The 15,327-nt window shown below is 46.2% G+C and overlaps 1 non-coding gene across 1 annotated transcript; it reads left to right on the forward strand.

Moving 5' to 3' along the window:
• Positions 1-1,115: 1,115 nt before the first annotated feature.
• On the forward strand, positions 1,116-1,254 carry LOC136490455 (small nucleolar RNA Z247). Its single transcript, XR_010767736.1, has one exon. It is a non-coding gene; the product is annotated as a small nucleolar RNA Z247 (small nucleolar RNA).
• Positions 1,255-15,327: the final 14,073 nt, after the last annotated feature.

Below are 15,327 nucleotides of genomic sequence, written 5' to 3' on the forward strand. Positions count from 1 at the left end.
GCCGCCTCCCCCGTTCGAATTTGCGACCGTTGCCAAGGATGGCTGCCGCTGCCGCCCTACTGTTCCCCGCTGACCTACTGTACGAAACCGACCTACTCGTGCCTATAAAAGGCCGGCGAGGCTGCCATGGTTGAGCACGCCAAGGAGCTCGAGCAATGATCAATCTTCTTCACCGAGCTCCGCGGCAAGCACCACAGCCAGTGCCCCTTGGCCCTCGGCGAGCTCGAGGCCTAGCGCACCGAGCACTGGTGGCCGCACGGGCCACGGAGTCCTCCGCGCCGGAGCTGAGGAACACCGTCGCCACCTTGCGCCACCAGACTTCCGCGCCAAGGATGAGCAGAGTGTTAAGAAACATGACATATCTTCTTGTATACGTACTTGCATGTATCACGGCATATGACCGTGATTGTGTTGGCTGTATTTCAGTTAGGATAGAATCAGGTTGTTAGATCTAGAGATGAGATCATTATCTCCCCAACTAACTACCTTGTATTCCAAGTCTTGTAACAACCATATATACATCAACACGGATACGTGATGAGCCAAGATAGGCAGTCACGGTTGCCATCTCATTTTACATGGTAATCAGAGCTGCTCTTCCATAGATACATCTAGCCATGGCGTCGTCTTCATCCTCCCCCTCCAACCACTCCCACCATTCGACGTTTGGCCCCTCAATCTCTGAGAAGCTCACTCGCGACAACTTCCTCCTATGGAAGGCGCAGATCATGCCTGGCATCCGCGCGGCGCAATTTGAAGGATACCTGGATGGATCCAAAGTTGCTCCGGCGATGACCATCGAGCTCGTCAAGGAGGAGGACAAGACCAAGTTCACCGCCATCAACCCTGAGTATGAGAAGTGGGTCAAGGATGATCAGCTGCTCCTCGCCCACATCAACAACTCCCTCTCAAGGGAGGTCCTCGCGCAGGTGGCGACCAAGACCACCGCGACGGCCGTCTGGACGGCGCTCGGGAACATGTTCTCGGCCCAGTCACAGGCGCGCGTGACCAATCTACGCATGCAACTTGCGAATTGCAAGAAGGGCAGCCAGTCTGCTGCTGCCTACTATGCCAAGGTCAAGGCGATCGGTGATGAACTCGCCGCCGCCGGGAAGCCAGTTGGGGACGATGAACTGGTGACGTTCATCCTCGCTGGCCTTGACTTCGACTACAACCCGCTCGTGTCCTCTGTCTTGGGGCGCACAGAGCCTATCATGCTGAGTGACCTCTATTCCCAGATCCTCGCCTACGACATGCGTCTTCAGATGCTCCAGGATAACAGCAACCACAGCCACAACTCCGTCGTCAATGCAGCATCTCGTGGTCGTGGGGGTCCTCGTGGTCGTGGCCATGGGGGTCCTGGCAGGGGCTTCAGTGGACGTGGCTTCGGCAACTCTCCGCCGCCTTCCAAGACCGGTGGACAACCAGCCGTCAAACCAATCTGTCAGGTGTGCAAGAAGAAAGGGCACGAGGCTGATGTCTGCTGGCATTGTTTTGAGGAGGACTACCAGCCCTACACCAAGACGGCCGGGGCGGCGCAGGTGAACTACGGCGTCGACACCAACTGGTACGTCGACAGCGGGGCTACGGATCATATCACCGCTGAGCTGGAGAAGCTCTCCGTGAGGGACAAGTACAAGGGCACCGATCAAGTCCACACTGCTAGTGGATCAGGTATGCAGATTAGTAATATTGGTCATGCAATCTTACATACCCCAATTAAGCCCTTGCATCTACAAAATGTTCTTCATGTTCCAAGTGCAAACAAAAGTCTTGTTTCGGTACATCATCTCACATCCGACAATAACACTTTCATTGAATTTCATCCTCACTATTTTCTCATAAAGGATCGGGCTACGAAGAAGATCCTTCATCACGGCAAGTGTGAGGACGGCCTCTATCCATTGAGGTCTCAAGAGGCAGGAGCACAGCGTCATAAGCAGGCTTGTCGTGTCGGTAGACCATCCACTTGGCGATGGCATAGTCGTTTGGGTCATGCGTCCTTTCCTATTGTTGAGAGAGTTATCAAAAACAATTTGCTTCCTTGTTTGTCAGATCGTAATGTTGAGTCGGTGTGTGACTCTTGCCAAAGAGCAAAGAGTCGTCAATTTCCCTATTCCAGCTCGAATAATAAAAGTGGTGCTCCCCTTGACTTGATTCACTCGGATGTGTGGGGGCCTGCCCCTATTTCTGTTGGAAATTGTGCTTATTATGTTTCCTTCATCGATGATTATAGTAGATACACATGGATCTTCCTCCTTAAACACAAATCCGAAGTGTTTCGTGTTTTCAACAACTTTCAAAATCTTGTGGAGAGAAAATTCAATAAGAAGATAGTGCATATGCAAACTGATTGGGGGGGTGAGTATGAGAGATTGAACTCCTTCTTCCAACAGTTGGGAATTTCCCATAGAGTCTCCTGTCCCCATACGCACCAACAAAATGGTAGAGCTGAGAGGAAGCATCGGCATATAGTGGAAGTAGGTCTATCCCTTTTAGCCCAAGCATCTATGCCTTTAAAATTTTGGGATCATGCCTTTCTTACTGCTACCTATATCATCAACATTCTTCCATCTAAAGTCATAGAGAATAAAACTCCTGTCGAGCTTCTGTTAAAAGAAAAACCTCATTATGATTCTCTTAGAGTGTTTGGGTGTGCATGTTGGCCAAATTTGAGACCATACAATGCAAGAAAACTATCTTTCCGATCGACGCAATGTGTGTTCCTTGGCTACAGTTCTCTTCACAAGGGCTTCAAGTGTCTTGAACCTAAAACAGGTCGCATTTACATCTCAAGAGATGTTGTGTTTGATGAGGATGTTTTTCCCTTCTCATCCTTGCATCCCAATGCCGGTGCGCGACTAAGAGATGAAGTGTCTCTCCTTCCTGAAAATCTAAATCCTTTTGTTCCTGGGGTAGTAGATTGTCATGTTCCTGATGTTACTAATCCTGCTGTTGTAACTAATGGCGATGAAACACAGGAATCAGATGATGTGCAGGTTATTCAGGAAATACAGGATGATGAGGCCACGGATCCAGCAGCCGCAGTGAATCCGAGCTCAGGATCCGAGGATGCTCCTCTGCCAGAGATTGCGTTGCCAGTCGAGGTTTCGTCCGAGGTTGCGACGGCTTTTCCGGGCTCGACGCGTGGGGGGGCAGGATCAACTTCAGCACTTGCGCCGGTCTCCCAACGCGTCGACCGGACGGGACCAACTCCACCGATCGCCGGATCTTCTGCCGATGAAACCGGATCTGGTGTGGCTGATTCCAGTGAGGCGACTCAAAATGATGATGCAGCAGGACACAATCCCGAGGTGTCTCGACCACAGACGCGTCTTCAAAGCGGTATTGTCAAGCCAAAGATTTACACTGATGGCACAATACGTTATGCTAACATCTGCACTTCTGGTGAGCCGAATTCTGTGGAGGAAGCATTAAAATCATCCAAGTGGAAAGAAGCAATGCAAGATGAGTATGAAGCATTACAAAGAAATGGCACCTGGGATCTTGTTCCACCGTCACAAGGGAAGAATATTATAGATTGTAAGTGGGTGTTCAAAATAAAGAAGAGAGCTGATGGTAAAATTGATCGGTATAAGGCAAGATTAGTTGCTAAAGGTTTTAAGCAACGTTATGGGATTGACTATGAAGATACATTTAGTCCAGTTGTCAAAATTGCAACTGTGAGGTTGGTACTATCCCTGGCAGTGGCGCGTGGATGGTGTCTACGACAGCTAGATGTTCAGAACGCGTTTCTTCATGGTGTTCTGGAAGAGGAGGTTTACATGAGACAACCACCAGGGTTTGAGAATTCAAAATGTCCTTCCTTTGTTTGCAAGCTCAAGAAAGCCATCTATGGATTGAAACAAGCTCCAAGAGCTTGGTACGCAGAACTGAGCTCCAAACTTGTTGTTCTCGGGTTTGTTCCCTCAAGATCAGATACCTCACTCTTTATTTATAGTAGAGGAGGTGTAGAGATATATATGTTGATTTATGTGGATGATATAATAGTAACCAGCTCATCACAAGATGCTGTCAAGGTACTGTTGCAGGCACTTAAGAAGGATTTTGCACTTAAGGACCTTGGAGATTTGCACTACTTCCTGGGAATAGAGGTGGAGAGAAAATCAAGTGGTGATTTGCTTCTAACCCAAAGGAGGTATGCTCAAGACATTCTGTCCAGAGTAAGAATGTTGAATTGCAAACCTGTTGCTACTCCTATGTCTCTCGCTGAAAAAATGATACAAGGAGATGGAGATTTACTCGGTCCAGAAGATAGCACCAGGTATAGGAGTGTGGTTGGTGCATTGCAATACATCACTCTTACTAGACCGGATCTAGCGTTTGCAGTTAACAAAGTTTGCCAGTATTTGCACTCACCCACTACAACTCACTGGTCAGCAGTCAAGAGGGTCATTAGATATCTAAAGTTTTCAATGAATACAGGGCTGTTGATTAGAAAGAAGTCACCATTAATTGTCAGTGGGTTTTCAGATGCAGATTGGGCAGGATGTAGAGATGACAGAAGGTCAACTGGTGGATTTGTAATCTTCTTGGGATCGAATGTAATCTCATGGAGTGCCCGGAAGCAACCTACAGTGTCCAGGTCTAGCACGGAAGCTGAGTACAAGTCAATGGCAAATGCAACAGCTGAGATGATTTGGGTAGAACAGCTTCTTGGTGAGCTGGGGATCAAACTGAAAGTAAAACCTCGTCTCTGGTGTGATAATCTTGGAGCAACTTACTTGGCAGCAAATCCAGTCTTTCATGCCAGGGCTAAGCACATAGAAATTGATTTCCACTTTGTGCGTGAAAGGGTTGCAAGAAGACAACTAGAAATAAGGTTTGTGCCTACTGAAGATCAAGTTGCAGATGGCTTTACTAAAGCATTACCGCAGAGGAAGTTTGAAGAGTTCAAGAACAATCTAAATCTTGTAGAGAAAACAAGTATAGATTGAGCGGGGGTGTTAAGAAACATGACATATCTTCTTGTATACGTACTTGCATGTATCACGGCATATGACCGTGATTGTGTTGGCTGTATTTCAGTTAGGATAGAATCAGGTTGTTAGATCTAGAGATGAGATCATTATCTCCCCAACTAACTACCTTGTATTCCAAGTCTTGTAACAACCATATATACATCAACACGGATACGTGATGAGCCAAGATAGGCAGTCACGATTGCCATCTCATTTTACACAGAGGCGGAGCGCCGCCGCCGACCGCGCTAGCTCCTGCTCAGCTCGCCCGCCACCGTCGCGCTCGCGCCTGCTGCCGAAGCCGCTCGGCCGCTGCCGCCGCAGTACCGTGCCACCGAAGCCATGGCCGACAAGCAGGGCCTCCTCCACGTTTCCTCCTCAGCGCTGTCAACGCCCAGGACCACCGCCGGAACCGAATCGTCCGCCCGACGCATGGATAACCTAAAGAGTTGAAGTTTAACTTCATTCTTGAATAGCTGCTTCTAATTCTCCAGCGAGGGAACTTTCAGATTGAAAATGAAGTCATTCCTGTCTTTCCAGATGCACCAAGCACTGATCACGAATAGATCCATGAAGTAGGGACCAATAAAACTGTCATGTTGGTGTATTAACATTTGATAGACACTCCCTTACAGGTCCCATTGTATTCCAACAGCAAACCATCTACTGACACTTGAAGTGCATTCTAAAAATAGATGCAGTGAGGTCTCATCTACCTGCTCTTGACATAACACACAATGGTACCCTTCTTCAAGATGCTTATGTCTTCTTCTTAGCAGGTCTCTTGTAGTAAGTCTATCTGTCAATAGTAGCCAAGCAAAAGACTTTATTCTCAGTATGCACTTTGCTTTCCAAATCCAACAAAAAGGAGCAGGTGGTGTAACAGCCCCAAAGTGATGCCGATAGAATTGCCTGGAGCTATAAAGCCCACCACTCCACTGATACACCCAAACATCATCTTGATGACTATCAGCTCTGAGAGAGTCCAAATCCTCTCTGAAGACTAGGAATTCATTGTATGCTGCCCTAGACATTGGTAGCCTGAAGATATCTAGCAGATTTTCTGCAGCTAAGCCAGCCTTTACCGACAAATTCTTGTTATTGGCATAGGCATAAAGGTTAGGAAACTTGAGCGAGAATGGTTGCTGTTGAATATTATCCTCCCAGAGGCCAACTGTACCTGACAAACATTGAGCAATGCCTCGGAATTGTAGAGTCAACTTGAGAATATCTTTCCACCAGAAAGATCCTCTTGCAGAAACTAGGTGAGGGACTTAATGCCGATAGTAGGTATTCCATATCAACTGAATCCATGGAACATCAACTTTGTTGTAAAATTTATGGAGATGCTTTAGTAATAGAGCATCATTCTGCAAATACAAATTCTTTATTCCAAGCAATCCATTGTCCTTTGGCACAGTCACCATCTCCCATGCAGCTAGATTATAACCTTTTGCATTGAAATCATAGCCTCTCCACAGATATTTCTTTCTAAACTTGTCAATCATTGCTATCACTGTTTTGGGCAAACTAAGAGTGCACATAAAGTAGGTTGGGAGAGAGGAAACAACTGAATTAATGAGCTGCAGTCTGCCTTAATAAGATAGGTATATTGAACTGGCATAGAGCTTTCTCTCAACTCTGCAAATCAAAGGAGCATAATCTTTGACCAAAGGTTTAGTAGTCCCAAGTGTAATTCCCAAATAAGTGAAAGGTAGCTGCCCCTCTATGTAGCCAAACACTCCAGTGAGTAGTGGTACTTTGTGGCTTGGAACATTGACAGGAATGAGACAAGATTTATGGAAGTTCACTTTGAGACCAGTATAGAGAGCAAAGCTTTGAAGCAGTGCCTTGAGACAGAAAAAGTTGCCTAGCATCTACTTGCATAATCAACAAAGTATCATCAGCATACTAGATTATTGGAAAGTGATCTACATCTCTTGCTGGTATTGGGAGACTAAAGAGCCCCTGTTGGTAGGCTTTATTAACTATGCTTTGGAGGAGAAGATCAGCTGCCAGTAAAAAAAAATAGAGGAGATAGTGGGCCACCCTGTCTTACACCTCTCTTGCGGTGAAAATCTTTCCCTGGTACACCATTGAGTAGGACAGACGATGTCCCAGAGCTTAAGATATGAGAAATCCATGTGCACCATTTAGCTCGGAATCCTTTGGCCTATAAAATCTTCAATATGGATTTGTGTTCTACCATTGTGGATGGTTGTGAGAGCAAATATAATCTTAATGATTCCATAAACGCACAGAATACCATTGTAGCATTTCACCGGGAGTATTCCAGCAGGGAAACAATGGAATAAAGATTTATTGAATAATAAAGGAATATCTATCAATTAACATACCAACATGGCTAGAGCAGGGGTAAATCTAAAGATAGGAATTAAGCATAATGACACGCAGGGGATAGACCATTAATGATTAAATAGACGTGATAACTTGGGTGTACAATTGGTGAGGTAGATTCCTATGATATTCTTACTACAAGCATATGTACTTAGTTATAGCATAATATTAACTATATATTCATGCATAAGGGACATCCCTAATGAAGAGCATGGCTAAACATATCTCTTTCCTCGCAACCGGGTCCTACTAGTCCTATAAACGGGAGGTGGATTACAGAGAACCTCGTAGCTGTCACTCTACTTGGTCTACCATATGTTCCGGCGCGCAGGGTGCATCCGCATGCACTACTATGTATAAGCACCATGCTTACACATAGTCTGCTACTTAACCCGATCGATCACTAAGCTAAGAGCTATGTGATCCTATGCATAAACAAAAAGATAACTTTGACTACTTCTAATTGTATAACCAATGTAAGCATGTAAATAAGAATATAGCATGTAAGTATTCAAGTCTCTTAAGATATGAAAGTGAAGATACAATGGCTTACCAAGCCTCCAAGACTAGATCCAAAATCTAGACATGAGTCCACTCAACCCTAACTCTCAAGATATTAATCTACTATATTGGAGAGTTCTAGACCTAATCCTCCTGGTGTGTCTTGATCTGAATTGATCCCAAATGAGATAGCTCTCAATGGATGGCCATCTGGAGGAGGTCAGGGGGTCCTTTTATATGGGAGATGGAGTAGGGGGCAAGTAAGTGCCACATCATCGATCCGTGTTACGCCTTCATCTCATCCCTTGATTTGAACCGACATGGAAGCACGGTGGAGATTGATCCTCATAGGCGGTGGAGAGTCCATGTCAAAGGGGTACCTGACAGGTGGCGCCCACTGGTCGGCCGACCAAGAGGTGGGGTCGGCTGCCCCCCTGTCAGCCTCTCGCCCTGTTCTTTGGCGGTAACTCTTGTATGATGGTCTTGAGGCCCTTTTGGGTTGAGTCCATCACGGATCATCAAAATTACTTCATGTATTATGGCCCATTTTGGCCCGTAGAATGGCTAAATTCACCTGCATGCAAATATTCACCAAGACTTGTGGAATTCGTTAGTTTAACGCTTCTAGTCGATCCTATGGTGATGTTTGATTTTAAGGATTTGAGTAGGTAAAATTGATGGTTTATTTTGGCGGTAGAGACCGTCAACAACCATGTCAAAAGCCTTCTCAACCAATTTAAGAATAATAATTTCTCTCTTGGAAGTATGGCACTGATGTAGGTACTCAAAGGCCCATCCTAGTCAATCTTGAATTGTCCTCCCCTATAAAAAAAACCATACCGGTTTCTATGTATAACTTGTAGGATCACTTTCTGCAACCTATTGGAAAGGATTTTTTGTAAGAAACTTCATGGTAGAATTTAGGAGGGAGATTGGTCTAAAATCTGTGACCTCCTCTGGATTAGGTTTCTTAGGCACCAAAGTGATATCAAAGTAATTGATACTCTTTAGATCAGCCCTATGTTCATAGAAATCTCTGCACAATCTATATATATATATCATACTTGATCAGGAACCAACTTTTCTTGAAAAAATGGCCATTGGAACCATCTAGCCTAGGGGCCTGATTATCATTTGGCAAATCCTTGGCCACTGCATCCATTTCCTCAGTGTTGAATGGTGTGATCAGCTCTTGAAGATCAAGTTGCACCATAAGTTGATTGAGATAAAAAAGCATTTGTGGGTTAACTGATACACCCATTCTGGTCTTGAGTTCTTGCCAAAACAGAGCTGCTTTTTCAGCATGTTCAGAGACTAGCCTTCCATCTTCAGTCTGAGCAATCACATTAAATCTGAATCTTTCTATGGCCCTAGCATGGAAAAACTTGGTATCTTCATCCCCCATTTGACAAACTTTTCTATATAACTTTGCTTCCAATATAAGTGCTGACAATGTAGTAGCTTCTCAGATGTGCCTGGACAATAAATCTGAAAAAAAAATTGGCATGTGGAGTGGTCTAATCTCTTCTAGATCATCCATGAAAGCTATGACAATATGACAATGCTGTATTATGATTGTCAGTTTTGATTTGCTACCTTTCCAGGCCTTGAGAGCAACTCTTGAAGCTTTGAGTTTAGCATATATGCTTCTAGCACCATCAAGGTGTGCGCAGGAGAACCAGGCAGTAGAGACTTGTCAGTGTTTCGAGTTACCAACTAGTAAATTTCTAGATTGCGCATCTGGCTCGGATGGTGTGCTTGGAAGACACAAGGGTTTATACCGGTTCGGGCGGAATGTCTATACGTTCAGTTCGCTACTGCTCGTGTTACCGACATTGAAAGTTTGTAGTAGGGGGTCCCAAGTCTCTGATGTGTGCGTGTGCTGCTAAGGCGTATCGAGCCGTGTTCAGTCGTATACAGCCATGTCCTTCATGGGGTGTCCTGCTTCCCCTTTTATAGACAAAGGGGAAGAGCAGGTTACAAAGAGAAAGAGGGAGAAAAGCTAAGGAGGAGAAGGCTTCCAGGACTGTCTGGTCTTTCTTCTTCTTTATGCGGGTCCACCGATACTATAGACGATGACAGGGACGACTCCATGCCGGGCTCCTGTTCACCGCTGATGCCACACCTTGGCATCATCAGCAGGTTGTGGCATCCCATCCCATATGGGTAGACACCGCTGATGCCAGAGTTCACCGGGCGCCTGATCGAAGAGGCCCCGGAGCCATGGAGGAAGTGGGGTGTCCCGGAGAAGGATAAGAAGAGGATCTAAGACCACATCGCTGCCATCCACATCCTAAAGGAGAATGCCCTAAAAGGGTTAGGCGTCATCGGGGCTTACCACGTGAGGAGGGTGGCACCGCTAATGACGCACGCACTCCCGCTATACGCGATGGCACCCGAGGCATCATTGGATGGAACGACGCTCACCGAGGGAATGCTCCCCAACTTTGAGATCACGCAATGCATCAAGGAGGCAATGGATCATCTGTGGGACAACACGGGTGTCACCCTTGACTTCGTCTATTCGATACCGAGGCATCCCCTGATGCGGCCAGAACGAGGCTACATATTGTTCGTAAGTTTCCCTTTCTCCTGCCTCTCCTTCAGTTGATTTCCCAATGTCGTGAGACTAACTCTGAGAGGGGCGGGACTAGCTAAGGGAACTCATCCTCATGGATCAACTGACCCCGCTAGCGAGGGATTCGGCTGTGAGGGCAGCAAATCGCACTGAGGGCGAGCGGCTGAGCAAGGCGAAGGAGGACAACATGAGAAAGAAGTAGTGGAAGCTATGGGTGCGGGAACGAGGGGAGGACACTAATGACAATGATGATGATGACGATGGCAACAATGACGATGTGATGGAGGAAGAAGAAACGGTAGCCGACGATATCGAGTGGGACAACTTTGAGAACTAGGATGCGCTGATAGGCATTGGTTCATCCTTGTAGGCGTCGGGACCCTTCCCATTCCACGGAGGGGAGGGCATGTCTGGGGAGCCGGCAGGGGCAGTCCATTCTGATGATGCCCCCAGGAATCGATGGAGGCGGGATGCACTGCCGGCCTACCCTAGGAGCCAACAGAGGTGGGTGGCTCCGCTGTCATGCCCCAGGAGCCAGCAGAGGCGGGCGACTCCACCATCGCGCCCTAGGAGCTGTCAGGGGTGAGCCCCTCTACCCAGGAGCAGACGGTGGGCTCGAAACGGCCTTGTACCTATGAGATAGAGCAGGGGTCAGGGGATTTGTCCACCAAACACATCTGCCGCTCGACGGTGCCAAGGTGAGCTGTCAACTCCTCTGTTTTTCCTGTTTTAATCGGACTTTATCGTGACTCATGTTTTTCACTTCTTGCAGTACTGGTAGGCATCGAAATCCTTTGGTGCTGGTGCCGAAGAAGAGTGTTGCCCTCCAATTAGGACGGTGATGCCGGTGCCCTCAGCGGGGAAGGCGGACGCGGGCGCACAAGGGGCGCCCTCGGCGGCTGCGGAGTAGCTGGTCATGGCCGTGATTCCGCTGCCAATGATGGGGCGGGCGGTGCTACCAACCATGCTCATGGTACCGACTATGATGGGGTGGCGCAGCTAGTCATGACCCCACCGACGTAGGTGGAGGTGGCGGTGCCCGTGATAGATGGGTCACAGCTAGGCATGACCGCAGCGTCGCCTGAGGTATCGGCATGACCCATGCCATCGGCGGCCCAAGCGACGGCAACTAACACGGGTCGAATGGAGGGGGACATGGTCGAGGGTCCCTAGAAGTCATGGTGCTGGGAGAGAGGCTCGCATCCGCACCACTGAACCCTTCCGTCGTTGAAGGGGGCGTCCTAGCAGAGGCGTCACGGCGAGAGGGATTGGCGGTGCTTAGGGCCGGCGAGGCGTCATCCCTGACCCAGACCTTGGCGGCCAGTGGCTAGCCCATGTGGGGCACGCTGAAAGGTCCTAATATGGCTAGAGGGGGTTTGAATAGCCTATTTAAAAATCTATAAATCAACTAGAGCAATTTGATTAGTATGACAAATAGCGAAATGCAAACTTGCTCTAGCTCTACAAGGGTTGCAAGCCACCTATCCAACAATTCTAGTTGCAATGATTACTAGGCACACAACTTGCAACGTTACTACTCACTAAGAGCTCCCAATCTTGCTACTCTAAAGAGCTCCACTAGATGAACTTAAAATAACAAAGCAAGCTCTCAATTCTAATTACACTAAAGAGCTTGCTACAACTAGTTTGCAAGAATATAAATGAGTGAGTAGGATGATTATACCACCGTGTAGAGGAATGAACCAATCACAAGATGAAGATTAAGCCAATCACTGGGAGAATACAAATGACAAGAGACCACCGATTTTCTCCCGATGTTCACATGCTTGCCAACACGCTACGTCCCCGTTGTGTCGACCAACACTTGGTAGTTTGGCGGCTAAGAGGTGTTTCATAAACCGCATCCACACGATTGGACACCGCAAGAACCAACCCACAAGTGAGGTAACTCAATGACACGAGCAATTTACTAGAGTTACCTTTCGGCACTCTGCCGGGGAAGGGACAACTCCCCTCACAATCACCAAAGGTGGCCATGAACAATCACCAACTCATGCCGATCCTCCACCGCTGCACCAAGCCATCTAGGTGGTGGCAACTACCAAGAGTAACAAGCGAAATCCGCAGCGCAACACGAATACCAAGTGCCTCTAGATGCAATCACTCAAGCAATGCACTTGGATTCTCTCCTAATCTCACAAAGATGATGGATCAATGATGGAGATGAGTGGGAGTCCTTTGGCTAAGCTCACAAGGTTGCTATGTCAATGAAAATGTGCAAGAGAGTGAGCTTGAGCTGGCCATGGGGCTTAAATAGAAGCTCCCACGAAATAGAGCCGTTGTACCCTTCGCTTGGTACTGATCGGGGTGACCGGACGCTCCGGTCCTACTGATCGGACGCAGGGCTCAGCGTCCGATCGCCCGATGGCGGCCACGTGTCATCCCGCGTTCAACAGGAATCGTCTGATCTCAACGGTCGATAGTTGACCGGATGCTCCAGCATAAGTGACCGGACGCTGAATCCCCAGCGTCCGGTCATTTATAGTAAGGTTCCAAAACCGATTTTCTTCGACCGAACCCGTCCGGTGGTGCTTGACCAGACACAGCCAGCGTCCGCTCAGTCATCCTGATTACTGTGCAGCTACGTCAGCTCTGATCGGACGCTGCCTTGCAGCATCCGGTCAGTCAGAGGCCTAGTGTCCGGTCGCATGACCAACGCTAGGGTATCACTACCATGCCTGACTAGACACGCCGGTCCCCCTGAGACCAGCATCCGGTCAGTTGTAAAACAGCAAGACTGACCCTCTATCCTTTCTATCTCCTTCACCCTTGCTCAAATGTGCCAATCACCAAGTGTATCACCTTGTGCACATGTGTTAGCATATTTTCACAAATATTTTCAAGGGTGTTAGCACTCCACTAGATCCTAAATGCATATGCAAAGAATTAGAGCATCTAGTGGCACTTTGATAACCGTATTTCGATACGAGTTTCACTCCTCTTAATAGTACGGCTATCTATCCTAAACGTGATCACACTCACTAAGTGTCTTGATCACTAAAACAAAATGGCTCCTATATTTTATACCTTTGCCTTGAGCCTTTTGTTTTTCTCTTTCTTCTTTTCCAAGTTCAAGCCTTTTATCATAACCATGCCATCACCAATGTCATGATCTTCGTCATTGCTTCATCACTTGAAATAGTGCTACCAATCTCATGATCACTTTGATAAACTAGGTTAGCACTTAGGGTTTCATCAATTAACCAAAACCAAACTAGAGCTTTCAATCTCCCCCTTTTTGGTAATTGATGACAACCCTTATAGAAAGATATGAAATAGGATTCAATTAAATTCATGTTGCTTGCCCAAGCATATTTACCATGTGTAAATGATATGGACAAGTTTCATGAACTCCATATGGTAGCAATTGCTCCCCCTACATATGTGCTAAGAGTGTGGATTGTAGCTTTGCACATATGCTTAGATAGGAAATATAAGAGACAATTTCTACCAAATGATGCTAAGGTATAAGAGATGGACCTTTGAAGCGTGATACCAATCGGAGTGCACCATTATACCATCCTTAGCACCATTAGTAACTAGACATACATAAAAACTAGAATACCTCATGAGATCAATATTACAAGGGTCTAGTTTTCATATGATGAACATAAGTCTAATTACTTTAGCTAGAAACCACTTGATAGCTAGATACCACTTGTAAATACTTGGAAATGAAATCATTAGATATCCTATGCATGCAAGTTTTTCATTTTATCATTCAAACCTACAACTGGCATACACCACACAGGCATGCATATTGAAATTTAAAACTTGTGCCATGGAAACAAACATATGAAATGCGAATTCAAATGCACCATACAAGTTCATGAGCTTGCTCCCCCTACTTGTGTGCTCAAGATTTTAATTGATAATTGATCCCCTTCCCTTGTCATATCTTATTTATCTACTCTATTTCTCCCCCTATCACTTATCTTTATCACTATTTCTCCCTCTATCACTTATCTTTGTTTCTCTCCCCCTTTGTCATCAATGACCATAAAGGCTTAAAATAGATAGGTTCAAATTATAGAGAGGTTGGGGTGAAACCATGTGAAATGAGGATCATTTCTCAATTTGGTTCAATCTAGATTACTTGCAAAAGATATTTAACTTGGTTTGATCCACGGACAAGCTTCTTCACACCTCCAAATAAGGGTTATCTTGTACCATGTTGAGTTAAACACTTATAGCTCATTTTATAGATCAAACACTAGGTTTACAAGCCCACAAACATGTCATATGCTACCACTAGATCATTTCAAGCATACAAGCAATAGTGGTACCATACAAGCATCAAATTCATTTGATTTTCATGAATGTGCCTATTCAAACGTGAAATATGTCTAGATGCATTAATCATTTCCTTGGCAAGGATGAATGTCATGCCAATCAATTTATACCTTGTATTGCTCGAAGGAGAGGCATGTTATATAATGAGGGTGCATCAACACATATTGGTGAAGTCAAGTATGTTCAATTCATTCCTTAGCTTGCAAAACCTCTTCTCATCAAGTGGCTTGGTGAATATGTCGGCAAGTTGATCTTCGGTGCCCACACTCTCTATGCAAATGTCCCCTTTTTGTTGGTGATCTCTTATGAAGTGATGACGGACATCTATATGCTTTGTTCTTGAGTGTTGAACCGGGTTGTTTGTGAGTTTGACGGCACTCTCATTGTCACATAGCAATGGGACTTGCTTGATCCTAATTCCAAAATCACTCAAAGTAGCCTTCATCCAAAGTAATTGAGCACAACAACTACCGGCCGAAATGTACTCCGCTTCGGTAGTTGAAAGTGCTACACTATTTTGCTTCTTTAATGACCAAGATACTAGTAATCTTCCCAATAGTTGACATGTGCCCGATGTGCTCTTTCTCTCAACTT

Source organism: Miscanthus floridulus, chromosome 10 (assembly GCF_019320115.1).
Source record: "Miscanthus floridulus cultivar M001 chromosome 10, ASM1932011v1, whole genome shotgun sequence".
Lineage (NCBI taxonomy): Eukaryota > Viridiplantae > Streptophyta > Magnoliopsida > Poales > Poaceae > Miscanthus > Miscanthus floridulus.